Source organism: Paramisgurnus dabryanus, chromosome 7 (genome assembly GCF_030506205.2).
Source record: "Paramisgurnus dabryanus chromosome 7, PD_genome_1.1, whole genome shotgun sequence".
Taxonomy (NCBI): Eukaryota; Metazoa; Chordata; class Actinopteri; order Cypriniformes; family Cobitidae; genus Paramisgurnus; species Paramisgurnus dabryanus.
The window spans coordinates 22,349,573-22,361,822 of NC_133343.1; the positions used below are offsets into that span (position 1 = coordinate 22,349,573).

The 12,250-nt window shown below is 36.8% G+C and overlaps 1 protein-coding gene across 9 annotated transcripts in view; it reads right to left on the minus strand.

The window, feature by feature from the left end:
- The window catches only part of mast2 (microtubule associated serine/threonine kinase 2), a 185,850-nt gene that overhangs the window by 38,052 nt on the left and 135,548 nt on the right, over positions 1 to 12,250 (minus strand). The gene's annotated exons all lie outside the window — the stretch shown is intronic.

A 12,250-nucleotide genomic window follows, 5' to 3' on the forward strand; every position in this document is an offset into this window, starting at 1 on the left:
ACTGCCTTCTAACAGTTTATCATTGATACCAGTTTTGTTTGACAGAAATCTGTACTTTATACTTGAAGATATTAAAAACCACATTAAAAATCACACAACCGTATCATGAAAAATACTTTTCCCCCAAAACCTTTTAAAGGGGAAAGAGAATTAAAAAAACCATTTTTACCTTGTCTTTGTTGAATAATGGTAGTCTACACGCATTCACGAACATACAAAAAGTGCTAGACATGCTAAACATCTCAGTCTCATAGAAATTCCTCTTTTAGAAATGTCAGCCAGAAAACGGCCCTATCTGAAAAACTGATGCTTATGACATCACAGGCATCTAACTGCCCCTCCACTTTAAAATAATTGGCTACATTTTTTGAGTGGCAGCAAAGTCAGCCAATCAGTAATGAGATTGCAAATTAAGCCAGTAGGGGGAGCCAAATAGGTGCAAAACCACTTGTTTAAAATCCCCCACCCTAATAGAGCTATCTGAGAGAGGTTTTTAGGAAGCTTCTTAGGCATTACAGACCCCCCCCCAAAAAAAATTGTCTACATGTCACATCACAGAACAAGGATAAATACCCCGTTCAATCATTCTATGTCACCTTTAATCATACTGATAATCTCAGATGTCAATATTTAGTGGCTTAAAGGAAAACACCACAGTTTTTCAATATTTTACTAAGTTTTTACCTCAACAAATTAATACATATCTATATTTTTTCAATGTGTGCACTTAAACTTTACAGTATACGTAGTAACTGTGTTAGCATTTAGCCTAGCCCCATTCATTCCTTAGGATCCAAACAGGGATGAATTTAGAAGCCACCAAACACTTTGATGTTTTCCCTATTTAAAGACACGAGTAAGTATGGTTGCAAACAATAAAACGTGGCGATTTTTTAAGTGGATAAAAAATACGAAACTATATCGTATTGAAATCCTTTCTCCATTAGTTGAATTCAATTTTGCTTGTGCATTTTAATTCACTGAATTCCTACAAGGTATTTGTCTCCCAAAAACGTTTTTTGTTATTTTTTGTCACATCCATAGAGAGCCCCTAAGGGGACATGGAGCAAAAATTAAATAAAGTTTAGTTTCATGTGCTCACGCAAAACTTTCATGTGCTCACGCGAAACCTTCATGTGCTCACGCGAAACCTTCATGTGCTCACGCGAAACCTTAATGTGCAGAATTTTTTTTAAGTTTAGTTTTGCGTGCTCACGTGAAGCTATCGCGCAAGCACGTGAAACTATCGTGTGCTCACCTGAAACTATCGCGCGCGCATGTGAAAGTTTCACGTGAGCACATGAAAGTTTCACGTGAGCACATGAAAGTTTCAGGTGAGCACATGAAACTAAACTTTAGATTTTTTTTTACTCCAATGTCACCTTAGGGGCTCGGTACATCCATAACACTAGGGCTGGGTATTGACAAGGGCCACAAGATACGATACATATCACGATACATGGGCCATGGTGCGATGTCTCGCGATACGATACAATGCTGTGCATTTCATGTTGCGATACATTGCAATACTTTTTCTTTTTTTATCAAAAATAAAAAACATATCAAAACTTTTTTTTTCTTTTTTTTAAAGCCAAAGCGCTTCCACACGTCAGCTTTGAAGGCTGCAGGCGTTTTTAAATTTTCTGCCATTTTCTCACTTCTGAGACATTGGCCGAATGGCTGTATATGACAGACAACTGGACCGTGACAACTAAAGCAGCGGCAGAGGAGGTCATTTGAAGCACACAGAGGGATTTGATGGGCTTTTAAAAATATCAATAGTAGATTGAAATACCGATACACTATCGGGGAAAAATGTATCACGATAGTTAGCTGTATCGATATTTTTGCACAGCCCTACATAACACATGCACATTTTCTATTATACAATAAAAAACATGAGTACAAAGTGATATTTTTCTGACCTCTGGACTCTATCATCAGGGGTTAAGGAAAATAGGTTCAATGTATTGGTAATAAATACATTCTCTGAGAAATTATGTTTCAATTTTTGGTTGAAAATGTCACATTTATAACGCTGGAATTGCTCACATCCTACAGTACTCACAAAGGGAGACTATACTGCATCTATTTACCCTTTACAACAAAGCTCTTACTGCAATGAGAACTCATTGAGCAGTCTGTCTGTGTTAGCAGTACTTGGCAATTACATCTGCAATATTAACAAGTCTCCAATGGCTCGATAAACCACAGCTTCTGTAAAGATACTCAGAGTCTTGTAATTATGTGTGAATGTAATCCTGTTTCAAGGTATATCGTACGGTCTTTAGAATCAGTTACTTTGCACCGATTACTGCACACTGTACTGCTCCAATCAAGCTGACTTGATGTTTAGCCTTCCACCATGGTAGATACACAAACCTGATAGCGTTTTCTGGAAAATGTGGAATAGCCTTTAAATGTGTTCAAATTCAGTTTTGAAGAAAACTCATGGTCCAAGGTGACATTTGTCTTGGAAATCACCCAAAAACTGTCTTAGAAATCACCTACAAACACAGCTGCCATGTCAGCTTAACACATCAGAACACAACCTGACATGAGACAGGGTGATATTATCAAGAATGGTTATTCGAATCCCTGCTAAAAAGGCATATAGGTGGCTATCATGTTGACATTAATTGGCAAAAAAAAGAAAACATAACACACATTTGGCTTAAATGTAGAATTCCAGAAGGTGCACAGTCAATGGATAGAGACACACATACTCATTAAAACATCATTCCTTCATTGAAAAACTAGGAGGGGGCACATTGCAGCAAAAAGCCCTAGTACAATTTACATGTTAATAACATGAGCAGCTGTGGAGGGTTCACGGGTGTGAAAGGAAATTTATCCCTTAATTACAGTAATTGGGGTAGAGAATTGCTTCCCAATGACTTCTAAACACGAAGAAATGTCAATTTTATTTGCGAGCAAACCTGCTTGTTTACATTGTCGTCTGGGTTCATTTGAGTTTGTTTGAGTTTATTAAGCTTGATTGAACTCATTTGAGTGTGACTAGATTTGTTTTGGGCTGTTGAATGATGTTATAGAGTTTGTTTAGATTTGGATACAATTAAAGGATTACTCTACATTCTTTAAAAAATCCAGATAATTTACTCATGCTCATGTCATCCAAAATGTTGATGTCTTTCTTTGTTCAGTCGAATAGAAATTAAGTTTTTAAAGAAAAACATTCCAGGATTTTTCTCATTTTAATAGACCTTATTAGACCCTAACAATTTGTAGTAAATTGTTTAAACCATCCCAAATGAGGTATAGTCAAATGAGGTAAAATGATTGTAATTTTTGGCAAGAAAAATAAAAATATGCACTTTTAAACCACACCTTTTTGTCTTGCACCAGCCGTGTGATGCGCCAGCGTGACCTCACGTAATGCATAATGCCGTGGAAAGGTCACACGCTACAAATGTGAAATGCACAATTGCGGACCATTTTCAACAATAAACTGACACAAAGACATTAATTAGTATCAATCCACATACAACAACGTCACTGGGGCGGTAGTTTCGCATACGTCATGCATATCCTTTTGACGTGATAACGCATTACGTGAGGCCGCACTGTCGCCTCACATGGCTGGTGCAAGACGAGAAGTTGTGGTTTAAAAGTACTTTATTTCTTGCCAAAAATCATGATGGTTTTGCTGGATAATAAGCTTATGCCTCGTTTGGGATCGTTTTGAATCAAGAGTTAAAACTGCAATTTTAAACTTCATTGAAACTGTAAACTGTTGGGGTCCAAAACAATAAATTAAATTGAGAAAAATCCAGGAATGTTTTCCTCAAAAAACTTACTTTTTCTCGACTGAACAAAGAAAGACATCAACATTTTGGGATGACATGGGGGTGAATAAATTATCAGGATTTTCTTAAGAAAATAAAGAAATCCTTTAACAACTATGAAAACAAAGCATAGATATTTATTGATCAGTTACCAGCAATCTTTAAAAGTTCAAAAGCTTGTTCAGGGAAATGTCATTGCATGTTGTTATTAAGTCATGGTAAAGAGAGAAAGTGGGATTTTTTAGATTTTCGCTTAGTTCGTGTCAGTATCAAAGCTCTCTGAAAGTCGGCCACTGAAAATCTACTGCTACACTCATTAATCCTGGATTACATTTTCATTAGTTTAGACACGACAGCATAAATACTCCAGTGAAACAGCCTTAAAGAAGACACTCAAATCATAAGGATAAGAGATGAATTGGTTCACATTGGTTCTCAATATATGTGTTTGTGAGAGATTATTACTCTTGTCAATCACTCAGACACTTACTTCACAAAAATTGTGCTTGAAAATTCCACTTGATTTGTTTTAGCTTTGTTATGAGCAACAGAAGATTTTTTTAGTCAAAACAATTATTAAAGTAGATAGTAGAACAGGAAGTACATGTGAACAGCTGCCTATGTGCATCTGCATAATCATTTTGCACAGAGACGTGGAGACTGAGGTGAATCATCAGGCTAGAATTATGACTGGAAATCCTTTGTGATATTACAATGCGATGTCACAAATGTGCCTTCTAATGTTATAACAAATATAGAAAGACTATGCTGTTAAATGTAACTACACCTACTGTATATCCACAGATTGATATCCATCAACAGATGGTAAAAATAATAAACAATTGCATAGAAATGCATACACGAACATGCATAATCAGAGAAAGCTACAACAAAGTGGACATTTCCAGTGTCATTTTTGCTTTTCAGGGTGTCAAACGATTATCCACTTTGTGGCCTGAGGAAACGGCGCTTTTCTAGGACTCACGCTGCCAAATGCCATGAGCTGAACGGTGTAATTACCATGAACAGATGTAAGACGACTATTAATACTGAACACTGCAATTAGATGCAGACACCTGCTAGCCTGGTGCTCCACCCAACTCAACACTGTGGATAGGTTGAAAGAGAAAATTAGAAAATAAACAAATACATTGAGGTTAAGATATTTTTTTAAGTCTGGCAAAGCCGAAATCCTAAAATACACTACCATTTAAACGTTTTATAACACTTATTTGATTGATTAGTTATATTTTTCATTTACATTTAAGAATAGTAACAATAGTTTTTTACAATAGTAAACTCATCAAATATATGGCATAACACAACTGTAACTATATGGGAACATGTTAGGACTAAAATCATCCAAAACATATCAAAACTATATTTTAACATCTTCAGTGAAGTCACCCTTTGTCCAAAAATTAATAAAAAATTTATTTTGGCATTTTATCAAGCAACTTATTGTGTTCTCACCATCTTCTTTATTCAGTCCAAGTCATTCAAATATTTGTAATTTTTGTAATATTTTTATATTTTTCCCCCCAAAGATTTAGGGAAACACCTTCAGAATTAATTTTTTAGGATCATTAGAAACATTTAATTGAAAAACTTTTAAATGATAGTGTACATCAAACATAAGCATCATCTAGAGTCATCAAAATATTTATTCCAGATTATAATCATTATTTCACTAAACCACTATTATACACATTATACAAAACTGTACCTTTTCTGTCACTGGGGTAGTAACATAGATATGTATAAAGGCTAGATGTCTCGCCCTCGCTGCTGGCCAATTGAGTGGAACGTCCGCATTTTGGCGGCCATCTTACCACAGGGCGCTCGCACACTCGTAGCATTACGTTTTATGGTCTCTTTTAAATGACCATAACTTGCTTAATTTTTTACAGATTTTCAAACGGTTTGGTTTGTTATAAAGACACTGCATACTTATACTAAAAAAAATAAAATTAAATGAAACTAAAATAAAATTCATGAAACATGTTAAAGCATCCAGAATTATAGCCACGTTAACTCTTTAACCGCCATTGACGAGATATCTCGTCAATTAAGAGAGAACGCTTTAACGGCCAATGACGAGATTTTCCGTCTTTCCACAATACCGCTATTATCCACCAGGTGGCGCACTTCCGCAACTTATACAACCTGGAAGTAGTGCCTCACGTGAAAGAGAAAGAACTCCGTGTATGTTTTAAAGATCGCTCTGCATCTGATCTCTATCAAAAGTCCTTCGCAAAAATTGAATTATCTCAGCTTTTTGCTCAAAATTGGGTGTTTTTGAAGAAACCTACCCATGTTTGAGAGGTGATTACAAGAGAACTAATGAAGGTAGGATGAAACGTTTTTTTTTTTTTTTTTAAGCAGAGGGTCTGTTCTTTCATCTGATTAGCCGTTAGAGACTCCGCCGTAAGACATCTAGCCTTTATACATATCTATGGGTAGTACCAGGGTGCGATTTGTGAAAAAAACAGAGGGGGGGATGTTTTCATAGGCGTCGAGTTATTTTGTACCCACCACTAGTTTTTACTTTTTTGACTGTTTTCAGTGGTTATGAAGAGCAATATGAGAGAGAAATTTGGTAATTATTGTCTGACCTAACAAAAATCCATTATAATATTATTATTATTTTTTATATATTTCTAATTAAAATATTTCTAATATTCAGAAATGCGCTCTCCGCTCACGAGCTCTGATCGGAACAAACCCGAACCTCACTGTCTGCTGAACTTGCGCAGAAACATCAAAATATAACCAGCTTTTTAAAATGGTTTTAAAACTTAACATTTAGACTATTTTAGCCCAAATTATGAGCTTATTGACGATTTTTTATCATTCTTGACATAATGCGTCTCTGTCCACAGCACATTTCAAAACATTTTAATTCATAAAAATAAATAATGAGAACATGAACTCATCACTGCATTTGCAGGAATTGTAAAATCTTTTTTCTTATTAACTCATGAAGCAGCCTTACGCAATATTTTTATTCTAATAGCTTATCTTTCCCCACACATATGAGCTGTGATCATGCACAACGAAAAAACACGCAAGAATTAAATCTTGAATGGCAAAACTGTATGGCACAATGTAGTGTCAACTTAAACATAAATATGAACAATGTATTTATTGCAAAGTTAAACCATTACAGTAGAAACAGTTTTACTGCTGCTTTTAAAGTAATAATATTAACTTTACACCGCAATGCGGAGCTACAGTGAAATGATAGAAAAGACAGATGCATTATGTGTTAGTCACTTAGCCTCATTTGCGCAAACTGGACGCGCCCGCGCCTCGCTAAACACCTCATCTGCGTGTAACTTCGGCCATTCTCAGTGGTGTGACTGGGACACTAACTCTGCTTGTCATCATAAACAGATAATCAGATTGTGATGTTTATTCCCGCTTTATTAATATGCGGATGAATATGCTGCCTTCCACCGTTTCGACACACAGCTCCATAACCATCTCGCATGTGTTGATAGGCTACTCGTGAGGTGTAACCGGGTCTGTAACCAATCAGATAGCGCCGTGGGCCGGACATTGAGCAAGTCTGCAGAGTGGTGAATACAGAGAGGCTGCGCGCGGCAGCTGTATCAGAGCCAGCCAAAGCAGCGCATTTTAAAACAAAATTGACTTTAATCAAACCACGGATCAGTGATATGTTTTGTGATCCGTCTCGCCACTAGTGTAGTAGCACTGATCACTTTGAGGGGGGGATAAATTTATCCCCACCGGGGATAAAAATAATTAAGCAGAGGCAGGGATACATTGACCAGAAAGGGGGAAATCCCACGCATCCCCCCCGGCAAATCGCACCCTGGGTAGTACCCTCAGAGGTTCATTTTTGTATCTTCATGTGTATACAACAAACTGAAATGTTGTACCTTTTGGGGTAAAATATTATACCATAAGGATCTATGTACAGTAATTTTTCTATCAAACAAAGGGCATTAAAAGGTTCATGTCTTTTTGATCTCCTCATGAGCTCTACATTTTTTCTTAAGTCCACATAGTGAAAAGATGATGGCATGACTGCAAACAGAAATTCATGCGGAGGAGATGATTTATCCTCAAGTATATGTTATCAAGATAGCGCCAAAATGCATTGGCTCTTCTGTAATTGACTTAACCTGATTTAATGTTTGGCAGCCATATGCTAAAACAAAGAAAGCAGTGGTTTCAAGGGATGCAAACCGGTCAGACAGGGTCAGCGCTATAGTCAGAAAGCCAATTACGGATTGTTTAGTCAATAATGAGCCCAAATTGCTACTGCCTTGAGTTTTAAAGACAAACCTTCTTCCTGTAATCAAAGAGCTATCAATATTGTGCACACCTGTTCTCTATATTAACAACAGTAAACTTCTATTTAAATAAGACCAATTTTCTTCTGAAATGATGAAAATATGCCTTTCACACTTATGTGTTGCATTGCCTGTAGTTTTTAGTATAATGACGAATTAAAATTGAGACAAACCTTAACCATTACATCACTGCTCAATGAATCAATGATTAAGACTTTCTACAAGCTAAGTGGTTATATTGAGTTTCAACAGAGCAGAGAAAGATGAAAATGAGAAAAAGAAATCAATCGCTTGTTTTATATCATCAGGGAAGAGGACAATCAAACCGGCTAAATGTTTTGGAATCGGTCCTGTTAAATGTTTCGTGAGAGTTTCAAAGAGAGTTTTTCTACAAACGCACACACACACACATGCACGCACACACACACACACACACACACACACACACACACACACACACACACACACACACACACACACACACACACACACACAATTAGTGTCCTGTGAAGTCACTGTAATGAAAATGCTTGGGGGAAGCTGAACACTATGCACAGAAGATGAGGCAGATAGAGACACAGGCTTTAAAACATGCACACAAGTTTTCCCAGCCTTTACATTGCTATACAGTAAGTTTACTTTGCGACATGTCATGCAGATCACCCCTAAAATAAGAACGCCTTTGGGAAATTTTTTTGTGGATTTGTGTGGGATGTTGACGTGATGCTAGTTGACATGGTGTTAAGACTGCGAAAAGCTGGTTCAGCATCCCCCCAGAGAGAGTGGCAGGAGAGTAGCTGAGTTATTGCGGCTTTACACACACACACACACACACACACACACACACACGCACGCACGCACGCACACACACACACACACACAGCACTAAGTGAGATCTAAAAGACTCTTTTAACAATTAATAGGAAAGTTCACACAAAAATGAAAATTCTGTCATCATGTATTCACTCTCATGTTTTTACACACCTGTATAAATGTCTTTGTTCTGATGAACACAAAGATATTTTAAGGAACCAAAGCCTTATTTATTTCCATAGTATTCTTTCTTCCTTTTATGGAAGTCAATGGGGCTTTTGATTGGTTTGGTTACAAAGGATGACAGAATTTTTATTTTTGCGTGAACTATCCCTTTAAATATGTACCACTACTATAGAGACGCCTCAGGAATTAATAACAAATAGATTAACACAGAGACATCTCTTAACTTTGATTTTATTGGTATGTGGGCATGCATGAATGCAAAGTAGGTTCAGATCAAAAAATGACTGCAACAGGTGGTGTTTTCACAGGGGGTGTGGCGACACACAACACACTCAGTTGATAAATCTATGGCGTATTAATAATGCAGAACCCTCATCTGCTCATGAAGGCAGGTGGGTCATTAAAAGAATGGGGGGTCAAGGAGGTTTGAGCTCAGTTCATTATACTGCAGGTAGAAATTTAGACTATAATAAATTGCAAAGCGGCTGTAATACCAGAAGGACTTTTTAAAAAACATGCACACATATAAAGCTGCAACTCACACAACAAAAAGTTGAAGATGGTTATGATAGACCAATTTATTTGGACCTGGTTTTGCTGGTCCACCAATGTATTATAGTGAACAGCGACAAAGTATTACAGTGATTTTAATACAATAAACACTTACACTGAGCCTGCCCTTGAGCAGCATATTGGTTTTTTAAACTGCCGACAACAACTTATTTACGAAAAACTCCAATATTTAATATACTGTTATATTTACTAATATAGGAATAAACACAAATTAAAAATTCATTATCCTTACTATGTTAACTATAAGCTGTTTGTGGCTGTTAAAGGTGCGTATGTGTGGAGCGGGTCTATCAAAAGAAGGTCCAGATTCTATAGGGGCGCGTTTGTTAAGGTGATTTCAAATATCAACATTGTCCTTCAGAGATTATGCACCCCGCCTTTAAGCAATGTAGCAACTTGGTGCATTTTCATGAAATGTGCAATCACAGCTGAGTGGATATTTTCAGTTTATGTCACAACTTTAAACTCGCGCTCCTTCATCCTCCAGCCAGTGACCCTGAAACCGATCAATGCAAGCTTGTAGGACATCTCAATTCTTTAACTGTAACATGCAAAGGCGTGGAACGAAGAATAAGGAGGTTCCTGAGGAGTCATGAGCAAGTTAATATTGAATATGTAGAAACATCATATTCATTTTAAAGCATTTTTAAAGGGGTCATATTATGAGATTTTTTTAAAAGATGTAAAATAAATATTTGGTGTCCCTAGAGTGTGTATATAAAGTTTTAGCTCAAAATACCCCACAGATAATTTATTATAGCATGTTAAAATTGGAACTCGGAGTAAAAGTGTGCCGTTTTTGGGTGTGTCATTTAAAATTCAAATGAGCAAATGAAATGCATACACTGATCACAATGATGGTGTTTTTTTGTTATTGAAACTCAATGATGTTCTTTCTCTCTCTCTCTTTCTCTGTCCACTAAATGGCAGTGCCGTGGTTGGATAGTGCAGATTAACTCTTTCGCCGCCAGCGTTTTTAAAAAAAGTTGCCTGCCAACACCAGCGTTTTTCATGATTTTCACAAAAGTTTAATGCCTTCACGAAAATGTTCTTCTTTAAATATATAAACATACAATATACCAAATTAAAGAACAGGCCATCTGCTTTCAAACAAAAAAAAAAAACGTTTCATCCTACTTCAGTAGTTCTTTTGTAGTCAGCTTTTTTAATATGGGTAGGTTTCTGCCAAAACACCACATTTTGAGCAAAAAGCAGAGATAATTAAATTTTTGTGACAGACTTTTCATAGAGTTCCAATTCAGAGCGATCTTTAAAACAGACACGGACATGCAGCTGCTTGCCATAGGGCAATACTTCCGGGTTTAAAAAGTTGGTGGATAATAGCGGTATTGCGGAAAGCAGGAAATACTCGTCATTGGCGAGGAAACGTTTTCTCTTGATTGACAAGATATCTCGTCAATGGCGGCAAAAGAGTTAAGGGGTGGTTTTATTGTAATTCACCTTGCTACCTACCTCACAAAACAGGCGAAATCTGAACAACCAAATTTTTCACATACTTGCAGAAAATGGCTTACCAAAACAAAGTTACTTGGTTGATATTTTTCACGTTTTCTAGGTTGATAGAAGCACAGGGGACCCAATTATAGCACTTAAATATGAAAAAAGTCAGATTTTCATGCTATGACCCCTTTAAGAGTGTCTCATTATGATCTAGTCTGGCTATGAAGTTTAACTTCAGTATGCGTTTGACTTTATTTTTATCGCTTACAATTTTTTGTGTTTAATGCAGTTAATATTTGATAATATAAAATGAACTTTATATAGTGTGTAAGGTCTTTTCTTTCCGACCTTGCAACCTTCCTCACATCCTAAGATGGGGAGCTAAGGAAACGAGGTTGCACACATAAGAAATGAGAAGCACCCGGGCACATTCAGTCAAAATTATACATTACGAGTTATACATTTATACCACACAAACTTGTAACTTACTTTGAGCAAAAGTAACACTGACATTTGTCTTAAGGAAAAGCCATAAAAATAAGACTGACATGACTCCATACAGCACAATGCTGCAACCTCACGACTACATAATGATTCAGGCATTTAGCATCACTGTGTGAATGACACTACCTCAAAACCAAAGAGTAGAAAGAGGCAAATCACTCTACAATCTCAACTCTGTTGCTATGCAAGTACCGTGCCCATCCCTCATCTGTCTCTTTGGGCAACAGGATAACCACACGCGGAGAAGGATGGAGACTGATTAAAGACGCTATCTCTGTGCATCTGCAGCTCTCTATCTACATTATGTGAGTCAGAGAAGACTAAACTTAAATCATCTGTTTGCATGTATATGTGTCTTGCAACGTCATAATTTGCACCCATGGATAAAGAAATGACTTTGATACACACTGACTGAAAGATATTAACATTGCACGCAGTGCATACTGAGCATGTAAACAACATAATTTGGAACGTACACAGACATCAGTACAAAAAATAAAATCACTAACCCACTTATAGTACACACACATGCACAATGAAAACCTCAAGACCGTTTGCAGCATGCCATCAATTACAGCTCATATG